The sequence below is a fragment of the Gadus macrocephalus genome, chromosome 10, assembly GCF_031168955.1.
Source record: "Gadus macrocephalus chromosome 10, ASM3116895v1".
Classification (NCBI taxonomy): domain Eukaryota; kingdom Metazoa; phylum Chordata; class Actinopteri; order Gadiformes; family Gadidae; genus Gadus; species Gadus macrocephalus.
Genome location: NC_082391.1, coordinates 6,365,863 through 6,385,415, shown reverse-complemented (window position 1 = coordinate 6,385,415; position 19,553 = coordinate 6,365,863). Strand labels below are relative to the sequence as shown.

General features: G+C 45.7%; 1 protein-coding gene across 5 annotated transcripts in view; it reads left to right on the top strand.

The window, feature by feature from the left end:
- The window catches only part of mid2 (midline 2), a 152,044-nt gene that overhangs the window by 83,241 nt on the left and 49,250 nt on the right, over positions 1–19,553 (top strand). The gene's annotated exons all lie outside the window — the stretch shown is intronic.

Sequence of the window (19,553 nt, the reverse complement as noted above, 5' to 3'; positions counted from 1 at the left end):
AGGGGTAGAGGGGTGAGGGGTAGAGGGGTAGAGGGGTGGAGGGGTAGGGGGGTGGAGGGGTAGAGGGGTGGAGGGGTAGGGGGGTGGAGGGGTGGAGGGGTAGGGGGGTGGAGGGGTAGAGGGGTGAGGGGTAGAGTGGTGGAGAGGCTGGATCGTCCTCCGAGCCGCCGCTGACCCCTGTGATGGTTGTGTCGATTTTTCATCAGCTTCAGCGACGCCAAAATGATGTTTCACACATCACAGTCCAAACAGATCAGGGCCCCGGGCAGCAAGGAGAAGGTGTGAATCCGAGTAGAAGTGAGAAGTGAGGCATACAGAAACCTCTGGGTGGTCTTTTATTGGTCTTACAGACAGACGTCGCAGTGAACTGCTTCAATCGTTTGGTTACTACGCCGTTAGTCCTCCATTGATCCCTGTCTGTTTTGTTTGTAATGAGGAGGTTGAGTCTTGTTCTGGTGGTTGTGGCCCCAGTTGAACTCATCAGGGCCCGAGGTGTAGCTCAGTATGTGTGTTTGCCGTGTGATGCTCGCCCCGGCCGTGTGGTGGCTTGTTCTGGGAGAGGTGGCGGTGACGGCACGCCCAGCCGCTGATGTTTAAGAAGCCCGGAGCGCCGTGGAAACAAGAGGCAGACGAACCTCAAAGACTCTCCTTGGGGTGTGCCTCAAGCAACAGTCCTGCAGCACAATTTGTGTGCGTCGGTGTGTGTGTATGTGCGTGCGCGTGTGAGTGTGAGCATGCGTGTGTGAGTGTGAGTGTGCCTGTGTGTGTACATGTGTGTGTGTATGTGACTGTGATTGTGTGTGTGAGCATGCGTTTAAGTGTGTGTGTGTATACGTGTGTGTGTCCAGAAAGAATTATGGGAATCTTTTTTTGTAATTTCACAATACACTAACATCTGCCTGCTGACACTCTGTATGTCTGAACGTCCTCTTCAGCTGTTACCTCTCTCACTTCTTTTTACTGCGGATCCGACTATGCTTGGGATGTTTCCTCCGTATAACTTGTAAGTTGCTGTGGATAAAAGTGTCAGCATAGTTGCTAATTGTGAAATGTTAATGGATGACGCTGTGTGCCAGTGACCAAGTGAATAGGCCAAAATGAATTAAAAAAGATTTTGGACAGGCTACATTTGAAGCCAGCTTATTAATTTGCCAATGCTTGGACCACGCTGGGCAAAATTAAATATCTACTCTTGGCTATCAATTTGACCTTATTAAGGGGAAGCTTCGGTGATGCAACGTCGAGTACCTAGCTAGGCATGATGCTCCCTCTCTCCCTCTCATGCACAGACACACATACTGATTCTCTCTTTCTATTTCTATCTCGCTCCCACTCTGTCTCTCTCTTTCTCTTTCCCTCTTGCCCTCTTCCTCCCTCTCTCTGTATCCGTCTCTCTCTGTATTTACCTCTCTCGCCCTCTCTCTCACACAATGTCTTGCTTTGTCTTCATCACTCTCCCTGTACTCTAACACTCTACTCTCTCCTCGTCTCAGAGCCTCTCTGGTCAGGCCAGGCGCCCCCCATCCATTATTACCCTGATGGGGTTGCAAGTGTGTCACCTTGCATGCACCACCTGCACAGCTGTCTCTGGCTCGCACGCAACGGCCGCTCATGCACAATGCCCTATAAGCCACACACACACACACACACACACACACACACACACACACACACACACACACACACACACACACACACACACACACACACACACACACGTGTGTGTGTGTGTGTGTGTGTGTGTGTGTGTGTGTGTGTGCATATGTTTGGCTTAGTGAAATCTATCTGGTCTGAGGGAAGCAGTGATTTTGGACATGTGTGGTTGGTGTTGGTGTGTGTGCTCTCTGTGGCCACTGTCTGTTGTTTTAAAACCACTCCAGGCCATGCTGATGGACCAAGCGAGGACCTGGTAAGAAGGCTTTTAGCGTGTGTGTGTGTGTGTGTGTGTGTGTGTGTGTGTGTGTGTGTGTGCAGTGTGTGTGCAGTGTGTGTGTGTGCAGTGTGTGTGTGTGTGTGTGTGTGTGTGTGTGTGTGTGTGTGTGTGTGTGTGTGTGTGTGTGTGTGTGTGTGTGTGTGTGTGTGTGTGTGTGTGTGTGTGTGTGCCCATCGTGTTCTTGTTCTTGTGCCTTCGATGTGCATTGAAGCCTGTCGTTGTCCACACACACACACACATGCATGTTTCATTTGAAGTCTGAAAATGCATCACTCCAGCAGATAGTAAAATCGAGTGGACCGTGGGGACGGAAAAAATAAGCTGAGAAAAACAACTATATTATTACTCCTCGCTGGAGCGCTAGCAGAAGCGTCTGCATGCATAAGTCATACCAGGAGGCAGGGCTTTTAGAGGCCAGGTCAGCTGTGAGACCAAACACCCAGAGTGGAGGGAGAGAAGTGGGCAGGCGGGACTCAGTGCCGCTTCCAGGGACTGTCGGAGCACACAGCAAGTATAAACTGTGACCTGGACAAGTGACTTTCATCCTCTCCCGCTGCCGCTCTCTTGGGGAGGCGCTGGGAGCGAGGCCCGCTGCCCGGGTTTGATCTCCTGTTTTGGTTGATTTCAGGGTAAACTACACTTCTGGCACTTTAGAAAAAAATCCTTTCAACTGGGTATGCTGGGTGCGCCAGGGAGCTGGTTTAGTTGCAGAGCTTAAAAGAGACTCTGATGCGTGTGACACAGTAGATGAATGTGCCTTTTGGTGAACAACACAGTCCAGTGACTTCTTATGTGTTTGAACACACATTTGATGACTGAGGCTTCATTTGTGTGAGTCGTATATAAATACCCTGCTTGCCGTTATCACCCCTCCCAGACCTGTAGGCTCTAGACTGAACAGATCTTTTCGTAAAATTGTATTTATTATTAGGTTTATTATTATGATGATCGTATTTTATCATGAGTACTGCTATCTTTATCATAAATTCGGCAATGATTTGCATACCACTACTCCACTCACCCCTCAGGAGATGCACTTTCAGCAACCCCCTTCTGTGATTCTCCCCGCTGGGGAGATAAAAAGTGATCATATAGAAATGGAAGTTGTCCTCCTTTTGCACGTTTAAATATCAAGGCAATGTAATTCAACTTATTTCTTCTCCTAAGAGGATTTGTGTATTAATCCCCAGAGGAAATGTATCTCTCTGAATATTTTTTCACTCTCTTCCATGCGCATCCAAATCCTGTATTTGACTCACCCTTCACTAAGCACCTCACTTTATTAGCCAGGTATGTTTGAGGTGCACTTTCCTGTGCAAAACTGAGCGGGGCAGGATTATTAGTAAGTATATTTTGGCTCAGTGTTGGTGATTGTTGATGCGACAGGCGCCGTACCTCCATCAGCTGAACCCAACAGCAACATCATCCCCACACGACCACTGAGGTGCATTTTAAATGCATTGGATATTCAACAAACACTGACGGGGATCTAAAGCCGGAAGCCATGGGAGCCGGCGGGCAAATCACCACGGGCCTAGTGATGTTAGCTGCTGGCAGCTGACCGGGCATCAGTTCTCTGTCTCTGCTTTAACACCATGGTTCCAGTTTATTTGTTTTCAGACGCCAGTTCTTGTCCTACGGTGGATTGTCCATCCTTGTGTTGCAAACAATCATGAAAATCAATTGCATGCAAAAAAAGACTATGAGTTAAGTTAACATGCACAGCTCGGGATCTTTTTTAAATAATGTTTTTCGTATTTGTTGATCTCTCATTAGATATAACATGAAGTGCAACTCCTTGTGAAACATTGGTTCTCTTGTAATCATTTTCTCTTTCTCAGTTTTAAAGGTCTTTGTTAGAGGTGACGCTTTCATGTTTCCCTCAGGACATAATTATTTGGAAGCATCAATTGATTAAAAAAAATTACTTGTGGAAATGATGACAGTAATCCTACGACGGAGTATTAGGGCCACACATGAAGATAAAAAATATTTTTGCCGTGACGAGATTAAAGTCGACACGTCGACTAGTAGCCTAGTCTCGCAAAGCCAGACCAAACTACAGCAAGTAGAATGGTCTGGAGCCACGCTACCTCGAGCCGTCTATCCGTGGGGAAACTGGGCGGGCCTGTTTTTATTTCTTTAAACCAATCACAATCGTCTAGGGCGGGGCTAAGCCCGGGAAGCAGCAGCGGTTTCCATGCAAAATAGAACATCTTTCTTCCTCAGCAAATGCTGCAAGCAAATCTTTTGCAGTTCTTTGCAATTTTAGACGGAAAGAGCCAAACATGTCAACTTTACAGCGCCGTCAAAGTCCTCTTCAAAACTCGCCATACTGCCTAGTTTCCGAGTTTGAGGGGGAGCAACCGGAAGGGGAGGAGTCGCGGCCAAATCCGACGCTAGGCAATAGACGCTGTCCACTTCCGTTCAGCCAGACTACTAGTAGCCTAACACGTCTGTTCAGGTCCTCCTCCTGAACAGACATAGTTGTCCGCACAACCTTTTCAGCGTCCTTACACTAATCACCACACTGTGGTTATTAGCGAGGATCTCTTTATTGTTAAACCCGATTCTGAAATACAATTTTACCAAATTATCTACACAAGCCATTGGATTCAGTGCAGGCCCTGTAGAGTGGTTGCTATCTCTCCCAACTAATTTCAACTGTATTCTCGACATTTCGAGTTTAATGTCGACTTTAAAGTCGACAAATCAAGATTAAAGTCATCATAATATTTCAACTTTATTCTCGACATTTCGAGTTTAATCTCGACATGTCAAAATTAAAGTCAAGATGACATTTCAACTTTATTCTCGACATTTTGAGTTTAATGTCGACATGTTGACTTTACAGTCGACTTGTCGACTTTAATCTTGTCAAGGCAAAAATAATTTTTTTCTTCATGTGTGGCCCTAATACTCCGTCGTAGTACGCCCGATGCTAACACTAGATATGGTAGAAACACAACTGACCAAATGTCTCTAATTTTCTTTTTACAACCATGAAAGCTTCCAGAGCCAAATATTCACTGGGTGGTTTTGTTCTGTTTGATAAAAATTTAATGAGCAGTTTTGGCCACTGCTTGAAATCGATGTGGTCTGACTCTGAGTGAGGCCCACTATATAGAGCACATTGCGATCTCAGAAAGCCAAACATGGTTTGAACAAACATTGTGTGTATCGCAAGAGCCATTTGAAATATTTAATGCATTGTTTTAATACCTAAATACTGAAAATGAGGATGAAAAGTGAAATCCTGCAACGTTATCGCAGTCGGCTCTCTTTAGTGAGAGTTTAAATCCTGAGGGACAAAATAAATATTAATCTTGTCAATAGAAGGGATAACAATGTGCGCGGCTCTGTTTTACTCGTCTCATTCATTTTGTGAGCGAGTCGTTGGGGTGGACAGCCGTTCGCTAGGTCAGGAAAATTAAGACATGAACAAATATGCTCTTGTCCGACCAAAACGAAAATCAATGGTGTTACTTTCATAAAAGGTGCTTCTTCGTACATTATTTTGGGGGACGGGATACACATAGTTTATTCTTGAGTGATAGGCTGTATAGTGTTAGAATATAAGTGCTGATTATAATATAAATATATATTTGACTCAAGCGATGTGTTTTAATAACAGTTCAATGGACTGTGAGGCTTATAAGAAAGGATTCAAATTTTCACAAATTTCCCCTGCGTTTTCACAGCGTTACACACCCAGTCTAATGGAGACCTCTGCCCCTAATCAGCTAAACTTTTACTGGGCTCCAAACTAATTGACAGCATGTCCGAGAAGCCGTTGCTGTTGCAGCAAATTATTAAAAAGGAAGGTAAAAAGTATGGAGGCATATCACCTAGAAATGCGAGGCAGTTTTTTTCATCTTCTCTGCGATGCTCCATCAACTTTGGCGTTTAACGCTTGATGGGCTTTGAGTGTGTACGTATCAGTACTGAACCTCAGAGTGTGAACGTATCAGTACTGCACCTCAGAGTGTGAACGTATCAGTACTGCACATCAGAGTGTGAACGTGTCAGTACTGCACCTCGGAGTGTGGACGTATCAGTACTGCACCTCAGAGTGTGAACGTATCAGTACTGCACCTCAGAGTGTGAACGTATCAGTACTGCACCTCAGAGTGTGAACGTATCAGTACTGCACCTCAGAGTGTGAACGTGTCAGTACTGCACATCAGAGTGTGAACGTGTCAGTACTGCACCTCAGAGTGTGAACGTATCAGTACTGCACCTCAGAGTGTGAACATCAGTACTGCACATCAGAGTGTGAACGTGTCAGTACTGCACATCAGAGTGTGAACGTGTCAGTACTGAACCTCGGAGTGTGGACGTATCAGTACTGCACCTCGGAGTGTGAACGTATCAGTACTGCACCTCAGAGTGTGAACGTATCAGTACTGCAGCTCGTAACACATCGCCGAGCCGTCTACTGCGACCTATTCTATTCAACACAGAACAAAATTCTGAAAGTTAATATCAAACGTGTGCAGTCTTTCTCTCTCTCATCTGGTTTGTGCAACACGCTTTACATTGAAGCTCTTCTGTAACCCAGTCGGACCCTGAACCAGAATCGATCCAAAAGCCACAACTTCCTCCGATCAGCGCTGACCTGACAGTTAGCCAGTAGTATAGCATGCTCCCGGTGCATCGGGGACGATTCAGGTAATCTACAGATAACGTGCCCCCGCTCATTTCAATTGATCGAAGTGTCGTCGTTTCTTTGGAGTATGACAACTTAGCCTCGCTGTGTGTGCGCAGCAGAGTTCATTCCTTCAGTGTTGCACAGGCCCGTCCATACATCAATGTTTATTATTCTATATGTAATTAGAACAGGTATTTCAATCGAGTCATGAAGATCATATGATCGAAAAATATCTATGCACCTGACCAGACTGCATTTACTGGGGAGAATAGCACTTCTGAGATTCAAGAATCAGATTAATTTGGCAGATTAAATACAAGGCTAGGGTATGTAGGGTACAACCCTAATACAAGGGAATCTTTAGGGCTTGTGTGATTGTCCTTAATGGAGTATCCTTAATCAATATGGGCTGCAATCTTAGGACTATTTATTTTGGGTTTATTGGCACGATAACACATTTTTGCACCAAGGCCGGTCATTCCAAGTTCAACACTTCCCCTGAATCCAATTGTGTGTGTGTGTGTGTGTGTGTGTGTGTGTGTGTGTGTGTGTGTGTGTGTGTGTGTGTGTGTGTGTGTGTGTGTGTGTGTGTGTGTGTGTGTGTGTGTGTGTGTGTGTGTGAGCATGTATTGTCTGGCGGTGCTGGAGCTCTTCCAGGCTGGGACAGGCTCCCATGAGAAGATGGTGGCGCTGAACTTATGACACCGTCTGAGAGAAACATCACGTCTTGAGAGGGCCCACGGGACCTGCCGAAAATCCCTGATTCATCTCTAACCTACTCACCCCCCTCTTCCCCCTCTCACTCTCTCACTCTCCCCTCTTGCTCTCTCTCTCACCCTCTTGCCCTCTCTCTCTCTCCCTCGCTCTCTCTCTCATACACACACACTGCAAATGCCAGCTTAGTATCATACTTATGTCTTTGGCTTCAAACGCAGAGCTCAGATGTTTGTTATTTTCCACTGCATCAGTGGAATGTGTAACTGACACGTTTCAGAGCCCTTATGTATCTGCTCTGCATAATACCAAGTGGTTGAAACAAATTGGGACAGCGAGCTTTGGTGGGGTTGGAGATTTCCATATCGGGTTGGCTGTTGTCTGGTTTGCAAAGAGAGAAAGCTTATTTTGCAGTTGTTGTGGTTGTCTTTAAAAGGGGTAGGGCAACTATGTCTCAAAACCGATTTGCTGCAAAACATCCTTATCCATCATCTACGAGTCAGATTCAATCTCCATGACCCTGGTATGGTGCGCTCTAGATATGAGTTGCACATGCTTGAACATGTCTACTTTATGGATGATGGATGTTGTTTCCTAGCATGACTAAAGGAGGCATTTATAAATCTGCTGTGTGGATGTGTCGCCATCGCAGTAGAAATGACAATAAAGAAACAATAAGCATTTACGTTAGATAAGGCTTTGCCAAATCAACTGAAGATATAATATGACACTCTTGTTTCCGGCTATTTTAAGAGACTAAGAAAGGCTTGAATACAAAATGCCCCTGTGGTGTTTTTTTTCATTTTTATATTTTGGCCAATGAGAAACAATTCCAGTCTTTCCGAACTCCCACCAGATATTCCACTGCAGCTGCCGTGTGCAATATTGTTTCTCATTCCATTCCTTTCCTGTGATTCAGTGTCTGTGAAGCACACATACTGCTGCACACACACATACACACAAACATGCATAGATCCACACTCACGCATGCATGCACACACATAGATACACACACACACACACACACACACACACACACACACACACACACACACACACACGCACACGCACACGCACACGCACACGCACACACACACAAAAGCATACAGGGGACATGAAGCCACAACCTGAAATACAATAACAATTATGTGGCTGTCTAGTGGAGTCCATGATGAAGGTTCGGCCTAAAACGATTGAAGCCCTTATTTATGGCTGCTGAATTGTTCCATTAATAATCAGGCATGGCTGCAGCCTGGGTCTGTAACCAGGCTTTAGGTCCTCATCGCTGCGACCGGGCTGGTCAAAGAACACCAGCCCCGAGGAGTTGAGGCATAACCCCCAAGCTCTGAAGCCTCCTCGTCTTCGGCGGGGAATCGTCCTACCCTGGAGAGCGATGGAGGGCTATTGACAGTGGATTTACTGTCCCCCATCATCGCCATGATCGTGTTGTTCTTCAGGTGACGGCGATTATGGAGTCTCTGTTAAACATCAAGGTCCGGGGCGGGCAGTGATGCACGTCGTCCAATTTGTTTTTATGGACTTATAAAACCAAACGTCCTGTTTATCTCCTCCTGGTACGTCCTCATAGCGCCTCTGACCTTCTCTGGCGAGTGCGACCGGAGGTCTGACCTCTTTAAGGACACTGTCAACGATGTCATTAATTCAGACGTGGCTCAAAGGTTGAGACAGAAACACAGACGGAGTCACGCACACAGGCACATAGGCACATAGGCACGCACACACCCGTTCCTCCGAACGGGTGTCGGTCTGTCTTCCTCGTTTAGGAGCTGGAACCACAGCCGCCAGCCCCCCTGAAGAATCCATCTCGCTGACGAGACGACGCAATTGGATACATCCCCATTAGCCGCCCGTCCACATACCGGATCCCCTAGCAGCAGGAGAGGCAGTACATCTGTCCCGAGCAATCACAGGACAGACGTCCCCTCCTGCTCGTCTGCTGCCTCTCCAACCGCCCTGGCAACTGTCACCATGGAGAGATGCCTGAATCAAACACAATCAAACGGGAGCATCAGGAGCAGTGGATACTGTCGGCCATTTGATTGACTGAAGGCAGACAGCTGTGAGGCCCACACACGTCCACACGGTGGAACAGATCAACAATAAACATGTTGTCCGCATAAAAGCCCCCCCCCCCCCCCCCTGCACGCCGGGACTGGCGTCCGCCCAAACGCAGGAATGCGTTTCCTCGCCGACCGGGGAACGGGGTACTGGGGGTGGTGTGATTCAGCAATCTGTTTTCTGGCACCAGCGTTTGGATGTTGCTTCCAGAATGCTACAGTGCAGCTGTCGCTGTGATCTGGTTCTGTTTGCAGTGTGTGTGTTTAGCTGGCCTCAATGTTCTGGAGTGTGTCAGGGTTTTAAATGTGCTGACCAGAGACTGGTGCTGACAGGCAGCGCACAATCCCAAGCTGCAATCGCTTTTAGGCTCTCCATGATTCACTGATGTGAAGTGAGCCGAGCTACTAGCAGAACAACAGGGAGTAGATGAGACTCCCCTCAGAGTATGGATTTCCTCAACCTTATCTTACTGTACACATACCACCCATCATTTAGAGTCTTGTTTCTGTTGAGATCCAACTCAAGAGAACTCAATACAAATTGAGACAAGGCCCTGTTCTGAATCGCACCACTGGGAGCACATTCGCAAAAGCATTTGTCAGCGAATGTATTGAATCGTAAAGTACTGTAAATGCTACTGTATCGCACTGTCTGAGACTCATACTACTGTCATGGCAACTAGAACTCCCTTATGTATGTGTGTGTGTGTGTGTGTGTGTGTGTGTGTGTGTGTGTGTGTGTGTGTGTGTGTGTGTGTGTGTGTGTGTGTGTGTGTGTGTGTGTGTGTGTGTGTGTGTGCGTGTGTGTATGTGTTCTTACCACAGCCTGTGAAGGTGAAAGACTGGTACTCTGAGGGGTTGAATGGGGTCTGTGTGTGTGGGGGGGGAGCCCTCTGGGAGAGGGCTTTGTTTTCGTCTCTCAGCGGTCTTCAGATTTCACCATCAAAGGTCCTTGGAATTGTTTCTACTTCATGCTTTATTTACTCAAATACTTTCAATCAGAGCACAATATTAAAGCTCTAAATGAAGTAACCTTTTCTCACATCTGAAATTGTTAGGCAGGCAAAATGCCACGCTGGATGGGCATGGCAGATGGCAGTGTTTGTTGTACATTACAAGAACAAATTATTCCCCATCTATGCTTAATGTAATTAATCAAGGTTGATTTAACGTGGCTAACCACGATGATAACACTGCATATGATAAGAAAAACATACTTTGCCTGTACCTATTTTTTCTCTTTTCTTTTAGGCATCTTTTTAAAGATATAAAGTTTTACTCTGTTGTTTAGTTTCATAACCTTTCAATCAGCAGCGTCTGCCGGTACAGATCCATATCTACCAAGCCGCAGCTTATTGATTATCTGGATTTGTGCATCGTGACCCAGACTTTCCAAAACCATAACTTTTCATTTTAGGAGAGGAGATTGCCAATCATTTTTGCATTGGGGTCACCAGCTGAAAACACAATTGTCATGTTTCTAAAGATTTCTTATGGTAGCTTTGAATTTACAAGTCCAAAATGTGTCCATGTGGACTTCGGGGCCAGGGTCCTTAAAATGCGGCCCTTTCTAACACAGCCAGCAAAACAACCGATGTCTCCTGAGTAAACAAATCTATCATTTAGATTGATGAGGCTCACATCGCTCTATCCACATCTTCCTGTGGTCTCTGAGACCAAACAATCTTTTCAGACTGTCAAGTCGCCACAACAGAACACTCAACACTGTGATCTATCACACATGGAATCAGGAATGGCCAGTCTCAAATTGACAGTAATTACTTGAGAAAATACCCTAATGGCCGAGCCTGAGAGACAGATAATGGGATAGTACTGAATTAAATTAGCCCACACTTACTGAGCCCACACTTTCATCCAAAGCAACACACGAGTCTGGTTGAGAACAGTCACAGCCTCCTAATTAGAATCACTCTACAGTTTTGTTCAATGCAGCCAAGTTGGCAAAAAAAGAGGCCAAAAATGTGTGCAACCGGATAGCTCAATGAATCAAAAGCAAGGGAGCGAGATGCATAACCCCCGTAGCGTACGTTTTATTGACTGTGTCGGACATTGGAGCACAAGTGTTTCCAGTGTGCGTTTTATTGTTTATGAGGTTTCACCAAGGCCTCAGCAGATGTGGAGCAACGCTTCAGACAAGGTGCTGAAGGTCTCAGGTCCGATGAGGAGTGAGGGCTGGAACACAACCTGCAGGAGTACCAACACAAAAGTCGAAGAGACAGAGGAGGAGAACGAGTGGACAGCAGGGGCGACAGGGAGAGGATTGGGGGAATTGATGCTTGCGGCGGAGTGGGAGGGGAGGCTGGGATACAGGGAGAGGATTGGAGGAGCTCGTGCTCGCGGCGGTGGTTAGCATGTCTGTCCTCAGTATGGGAGGTTGCCTGTGCGTCAACCCTCCCCCCCAGCAATCTGCAGGGAGAACACACAGGTGTGGCGTGGGCTGTCAGCACAGCTCTTGCCCAGGTAGTCACCAGACAGCCTCATCCCACGTTATTTCGTTATTTGCTTTGCTACAAATGCTTTTATATTTAGCCATTTCATTTTAATTTTCTTCTTTATCCTTCCCTTTTCTCTTGTCCATCCCTTTTCTCTTTTCATACACGGAGCGTGACAACCTGAAAGCCCTCCTTGTGTTGATAACCTTTAAGTTAAGGAGACCTGTGATCTTTTTAAGTCTGCATCCGCTTTAAACAGAAGACACATAAATGTCAAAGCCACCTCATTAAATACAGAGAAGTATTAAAACGTATTGAACCAGACAATAAGTCTTGATTTTCCATATTAAGGTTGTAGACCAAGTCTCTGGTCACAATTGTTCCTAATAAGCCGGATCCTTACATCACCCATGCCACACTTAACAGCCTGAGGATTGTGATGTCCTTATTATCTGCTGAGTGTACAAGAATGTAATTGCAAGCGAGATTTTCATGCAAAAGAAAAAGGATGAAAGGGAGACAGATTAAAGCAGTATTATTAAGGTGTTGAAATGGAACTGCGATGTGATTCAGTGTGCAGACGTTTTTTTAAGGAGCAAATGGGATTTTCTTTAATCAACGTAGGTTATGGCCACGACAGGGGGGTAGGGGGTGACACTGCTCATTTGGGAAGGATTGCCGGAAGATGAATCTGGCTTCTTTTAATCAAGCTGACATTGTGATATCATGCCTTATTTGTGTGTGTCTAGTATCAACTATTCACCCATAATTAGTATTAGTCCCATAATACTAATTCAATGTTGCCAGAAAATATATTTTTATATTTCCAGACAAGCATCTGGCATTGGAAATTAACTGAATTAGCAGCATTGATAAAATGGTATATCGCTTAATGATAGGGTAAAGTTTAGGTAATAGTTTTTATTACACTAACTGCATCCTCAGGTTACCAAATAAACAAATGAGAAACCGTGTGTCTGGAAGAAAATATCAGAAACAGAGTTCATTGCCAGAGTTCCAAGAGTCCATGTATCAGGAGATCATGTTGAAGGCTCCGAGTGATAAAGGGAACTCTTCCAGGGAAACACTTTATCCATCGTCCCTGACCCAGCTGCCGCCCTACATAGAGGGGCGGCCGGTGTCAACCCTTTGCCTCATATTGCATCATGAATCTGGAAAGAATATTTGGGGTGTTTGGTGGCAAGCTAAACCACAACACGGTTGTATCTTCTGTGTTCTTTTGTCTCTTACCATCACAAGAGTACTGTAAAAAGACGACCCTCCCCCCCCCACCACACCCAGAGGAGGAGGGGGGAGGTCATGATGAATCATTATGATTGCGGTAGCTGTTATCAATAAAGATAATAGTTAGACATAAGGTTAGTTTGTGTCTACCGTATTAAACCTGTTCATATTCCTGTAAGCCTCCCTCTCTCTCTCTCTCTCTCTCTCTCTGTCTCACTCTCTGTCTCTCTCTCTCTCTCTCTCTCTCTCTCTCTCTCTCTCTCTCTCTCTCTCTCTCTCTCTCTCTCTCTCTCTCTCTCTCTCTCATTTGAGGCGGATTGACACTGAGAGAGGAAAACGAACGGGAAGAGAATGTTAAGAACGGCATTCCTCCACGGTTATATCAGAACAGCCAGATGCCCTCTTTATGCATGTGTGTTTGTGTGTGTTTGTGTTTGTGTGCAGCATTCTTTCCACTGTTATGCTACCCCGCTGGTCTGTGCACATGCACTGTGTTCTGCCTTCATGGACGCAGGCACAGGATTAACAAGACCTGTTCCCTGTTTATCCTAACATGAGAAGGTACACCCATTATTACGACCCTAGGAAGTACTCATTCAAGCACTAAGATGTGTTTGTGTTCGAATTGGTCATAGGCACAAAATAAGCGTACAGTTCAAACCACAGCTTCCAACAGTGTCTGCCTTTGCACGTACCAGCTGACCAAGCAAAGGGTTCCGTTCCTCCGACCGTGGTCATTGAGAAAGCATCTGTCTATGGGATTCAGCTGCAGCTGTTACTGCCGTTGATGCGTTTGGCTTTGCAAGGTCGCCTTGGCCGCATGGATCCATCACTTCAGCTAAAACCTGTAAATTTACCCCAATAAAATGGATGAGGGAACTCTTTCTACTCCTTGTGCAGTAGCAATTTTGTTATTTTCATGGTTTCTATCCAATTCCTGTGCCCAATCTTCAGTTACCAATTAATAACTTCCATGTAAAAGCACTCCCAAAAACCTACAAGTTGAAAGTACTTCCTGGTTTAATTTATTCTAACTCAATGTACACTAATTGGATTAGCAGTTATTGGCCAGTATAAGAATTGAAGAGAAAATGTCCCTGCATTCAACCTTGGTGTCTTCCCCACTTTACTCTTCCTCTTTCCTGTTTTCCATGATACCATTTTAGCCGCTTTCCGCTTTCTCTGCTTCTCTTTTGTTTTCTTTGTTTCCATTTAATTGGACTTATTATCCCAATTGTCGGAAACAAGATGATAGCTCAAATTACAAATGCCCTGCTACCGATACCAGCCCCCTGCAACGTGAGGTAACGCCTGTGAACCCAAGACTTTCTTTCTTTCTTTTTTTTAAGCCCAAAACACCTTATTTTTTTTAATCTGATAGTGTTCGAATTCTCGCTGAAACAGTGTTATTAAGTAATCATATCGGTACTCAATATCAGCAAGTACCAAAATGTAAGTTCTTGTACTTTTACTTGGTCTGAGTAAAAGTGGAATCGGTGCACCCCTAGCTAAAATACAAGATTGAGAATTATGACACCTGACCACGCTATGGTTTGATGATTTATAGGCCAGCTGTTTCTACTGATGCTAGACACATGTTTAGCTCACATTCTAATCCAGCAACTCCCTGCAAACGCAGAAACAAGTCTGTTGTGCTGTATGGAAAGGAAATTACTCTCTATCCCTCAGTGTGCACTAGAGCGTGGCACAGAAAATATCAGAGATATTGGCTCGGTTCCAAATAGCATACTTTGTTTTTTTATTTGTAGTACCTCAGGCAGCTACTCTTACAAATGAAATACTGTTGCACACATTAAGCATACAATTGGGACAAACTACAGGTGATTTCACTGATTAACCCACCTGTAAAGCCACCCACACGACTTTCTGTGGCTTTGTCGGTACTGCATTTCCCCTACTATGTTTTGGGCACACTAAACATTTGTTTCAGAAAATAAGTTGAGAAAATAATATATTAATTGAGAACCCATGCTAAAAGGTGGCCGTCCAAATAATCAGGTGCAAGTGGGTTAGCTCCAAAGAGACAGGAGTCAATAGATCCCTCTGACCTTATTGCTGCCCCCCAGAAGCCCCCCAGAGCTGAGCCTCACGTCCAGAGACCCACGGCGGACCCTGATCCCCGGTGGAGAGGTGGAGCGCTGGTCAGAAGATCATCAGAAACATATTTTCTCCCCAGCAGTGATACCATTAAATATGTACCTGGATCTGGAATGTGTGTTCCGCTGAAACAATTCTTGAAAATGAAGATGCACTGAAGACCTCTGAGGTCTACTTAGTCCTCCTGTGTTTAAATAGTCAAAACAACTCTCGACCAATCATATTGTCAGATCCAGACTCTGGACCTGACCTCGCTTTTGCAGACTTTAGTAATTAGTTTTAACATTATAATAAAGATTGTCTGTTTAACATCAAAATACAGGCACCTTTCATTCTGAAGCATGCACCGGCATGGCCGTCAAACAGACGATGGAGGACTTGGCAGTGTGCCCTGCGTTTGTGTTCTCTTTTATATTAAGATGTCACTATGTATCCCCACAGATTCTCGTTTCGCTATACAGAAAGTATTGCGTAAGTCACTCAGTGGCGTCTAGAGTGAGCGGTTGTTGTTTAATATTGGCAATCCGGTCAAGTGCATCATATTCATCTCACAATATTTATTCAAAGAACTAACATGCCGTCTCCAAACTCAGTGGGAGGTTGTGGATTCACAAGATGGAAATATCCTTTAAGTCTGGGAGCTTATCTTCATGCAGTCCGTTAACCGCGACTCCCCATCTACCCTGGTGTGTCTAACACGCCACGCTCGTTGTCGGTTCGGGAACGGGCTGGGACAACATGTTTCAGGAGCTATGTTTGGGGATGTGTCCTCTGGGGTTGAGGACTGTAAGGTAAAGTGTTTATTAGGACTGTCTCTTTGAAGTGAGCCGCTAAAACGCCCAGGCGTGTCCTCTGTCTGACAGACTGGTCCACGCTGTCCTCTTCTGCCCCCGCTCCCCCCCACCACTCATCATTATCCCCCTCGACAAACCCCCCGGGAACATTTCCTCTCCCCTAATCCATCCATGTGTGGGGAGAAAATTGGGAATTAAGTGGTGGACATTTGGGCTATTTAAGAAGGCTTTGGCACATCATTAAGATGCAGGGAGGGTGAGGGAGGGCGGCCCGTCCCCTGGGTCCTATGGTACCCTTACCCTGTGGATATTCCCTGAACTCAGATCAGTACCTCCCATGGGGGCGTAAAGATCCCCACCAACGTGCCGCCGTGAGTGCCTTTGAACGTTAACGCCCGTCTGCTCAAAGGTCACGCGGGTTTGTCCCGAGTCCAAACTTCAAAGGACGCTGCACATATTCCACTTGTTTGGGTTGCATTCGTCTCAAACCGGTATATACACATAAAATATATTCATCTTCTATCCTCTTGTTGCGCTATCGGTGTAATAAAAGTGGTTGAAGCACAGGATTGTTCAGTCACTTCAGCAGCTGTCGCTGGCCCCCTCCCAGCGAGCGAGGAGATCCCGTCGTTCCCCGTCAGTTTGGCCTCACCCTAGCAGACCGTCACAGGAAGACTCTGTCCTATGGAATGTCACCCTCCAACAAAACAAGCCCATTCCTCAGCTGGCTCAAGTTACTGACACATCCTGGCGCTGTGAGGCCTCTTGTTAAAATCGGCTGTAAGCTGAGTCTGTTCTCGGCCCAAATCCTTGAGTTTAAAATCGTTCATTTTATTTGTAATATTTGTCTGTTTCTCTTACCGTCTCTCTCTCCCGGGCTCTCTTTGTTCACCACGAGCTTCAGACGCGATCCCGGGGTAATTAAGAGGGCAAAACGAAGACTTTGAAGTGAGATATTTGGCCTCAGAACTAAATCTTGCGTGTGAGACTTTTTTGGGCGGTTATTTTCCTTGAATATTTTCTGTGATGTTGCTCTAAAGCGTGAGAGAATTAGCAACACAATGTTGTCAAGCTTATTAGGCAACGATGCAATGTGGCACAAAACCCAAAACATTATATAACTCGACAACTAAAATGCCTTTCTAGTTTTACAATCATCCCTCTGTGTCATACGTAGAACTTCAAGAAGCATTCACTGCTCTCCTTTTTAACCTGATTGTTGATAACAATTTCCCTTTGACCCATTTCACAATAACATAGCAAGGTTCACCTCAATGATGGGTCGACTTCAAGCTTGTACCTGCTGCAGGATTTAATCTGTATAAAATCCACCAATTGATCCCATCTGCTGACTACAGCACAAAGTTGTAAAACACAAAGTTTGCTAAAAATCTTTACGCAGAATAATTCTAATACATTTCATATTTCTTATGAATTTGGCAAGGAATGATCATACACTTTATTTCTTTGTTTCCCTTTTATTGTCTTGTCATAATGGAGACGGTTAGTGACAGACAGTGAGGGAAAATAACAGCAACTAAACCTCTTAGCAGACTCCTGGGTGAACACCAATACACTGGAGGACGTAGCGGGTATTTTCTTCAGCCTCCTCCAGCTCCACCAAGTCACCCACTTGAGCATAGGCCTCGCATAGGGGACGAAAGCTAAACCCTCTCTCTCTCTCTCTCTCTCTCTCTCTCTCTCTCTCTCTCTCTCTCTCTCTCTTTTTCGCTGTCTCTCTCTCCTGCTCCCACTCTCTCTTCTCTCTCTCTATCTCTCTCTCCCTTCTCACTCTCCCCTCTCCTCTCTCGCTCTCTCTTTCTCTCTCCCTCTCTCTGGGCCTGTCTCTCTGTCTGACCCACCGGTGCAGCCTAATCAGCTTGAGAGGAGCAGGATGCAGAGGCTCAGATTGGAGCATGAAGAGCAAAGGGGCTGGTGTCTACCTCCGGTACCGCTGGTCTAACCCCAGCCGACCGGCCGTCAGCAGACAGGAGGCCACGCTCCCCTGTCCCCTGGTGGAATAAGGATGGAGGGAGGGCGGGAAAGGGACAAGGAGAGGCAGCAACTGAGCAGAGATAGAAGACAGGAAACTGAGGAATTTAAGGGAGAAGGAAATAAATGGACGGGGGGAGAAAGAGAGGGAGAGGGAGGTCCGTGCTCTGAGCTGACCACCGTGTGTTTCCCGGCTCCTCTCTCTTTCCCTCTTCCAAATTTTTTTGGTATTTATTCTTCAGTTTTGCTGTTTCATCTCTGTCAAGGCAGTGCATTCTCCATCCTTCCATCCTTCCTTCCCCTCTCTTCTCCATCTACTGTCCCTGTTTTCCCTGAATATAGCTGACCATATCTCACTGTATCTGCCTCCATCCCTTGCAATCTGTCTGTGTGTCTGTTTCTATATGTATGGCTTTCTTTCTCTCTATCATTCTCTCTAAACTTCTCTACGCCTTTCCTTCTCTTTCTGTGCATATCCCTCTCTATCTTACAATATACTTTTTTCTTCTCTCTATCTTTACTGTCTTCTTCAACTTTAAATCAATCTCTCTCTCTCTCTCGTTCCAATTTTGCCGTCTGAGTGAATGCCTTTGATGTCTGCAGCATGTTTTTAATGAGCTTGTTGGAGACAGTGACTCCATATCCTCTCGCTCTCTCTGTCTCTGGCCTTCTCTCTCTCTCTCTCTCTCTCTCTCTCTCTCTCTCTCTCTCTCTCTCTATCTGTCTGTCTCTCTGTCTGTCTGTCCCTCCCCCCCCCCTCTCTCTCTCTCTCTCTCTCTCTCTCTCTCTCTCTCTCTCTCGCTCTCTCTCTCGCTCTCTCTCTCTCTCTCTCAGCTTAATAATGCTGCAGGCTCAACCCTCCAAACCCCCTAACAGCCGAACACGTGCAGCCAACACATGTGCACACAAAGGCACATGAACACACACACACACACACACCGAGCATGAACTACTGTATCTTGTACTTGCACAGACCCTCAGACTTAATGAATATATATTCACACACACACACACACATATGGTTCCAAAGCTCAGCAGGTCCTTATGTTATAAACATAGTCACCTCTGTGACAGCGCAGGTGTACCCATAAACAGCAGCACGATCTTTGCATATGCACAAAGGCTTTGCACCTGCAAACACTTTGTTAAATGCACGCACGCACATACACACACACACACAGACACAGACACAGACATACACACACACACACACACACACACACACACACACACACACACACACACACACACACACACACACACGCTGGACATAGGAGTTTGTTACACGAGTGTCTCCTGGGAGCCTGCTGGGGTCTGATGTTTTAATCATCTGGGTCTGCAGCTTGCTAATTAATGACCCATCTGTCCCCCCTCACTGATGCTCCACATCAAACTCTGCTTCACACACACACGCACAGGCATGCACGTGCAGACACAAACACACATGCAAACATAGGTCCAAATACACACAAAGAAACAGACACAAAAGGCCATTCTTACACACAGATGCACACAAATTAAAACACAACACAGATGTACACCCTGGTGCAATTCAAAAGCCTGTTTTGGCCATGT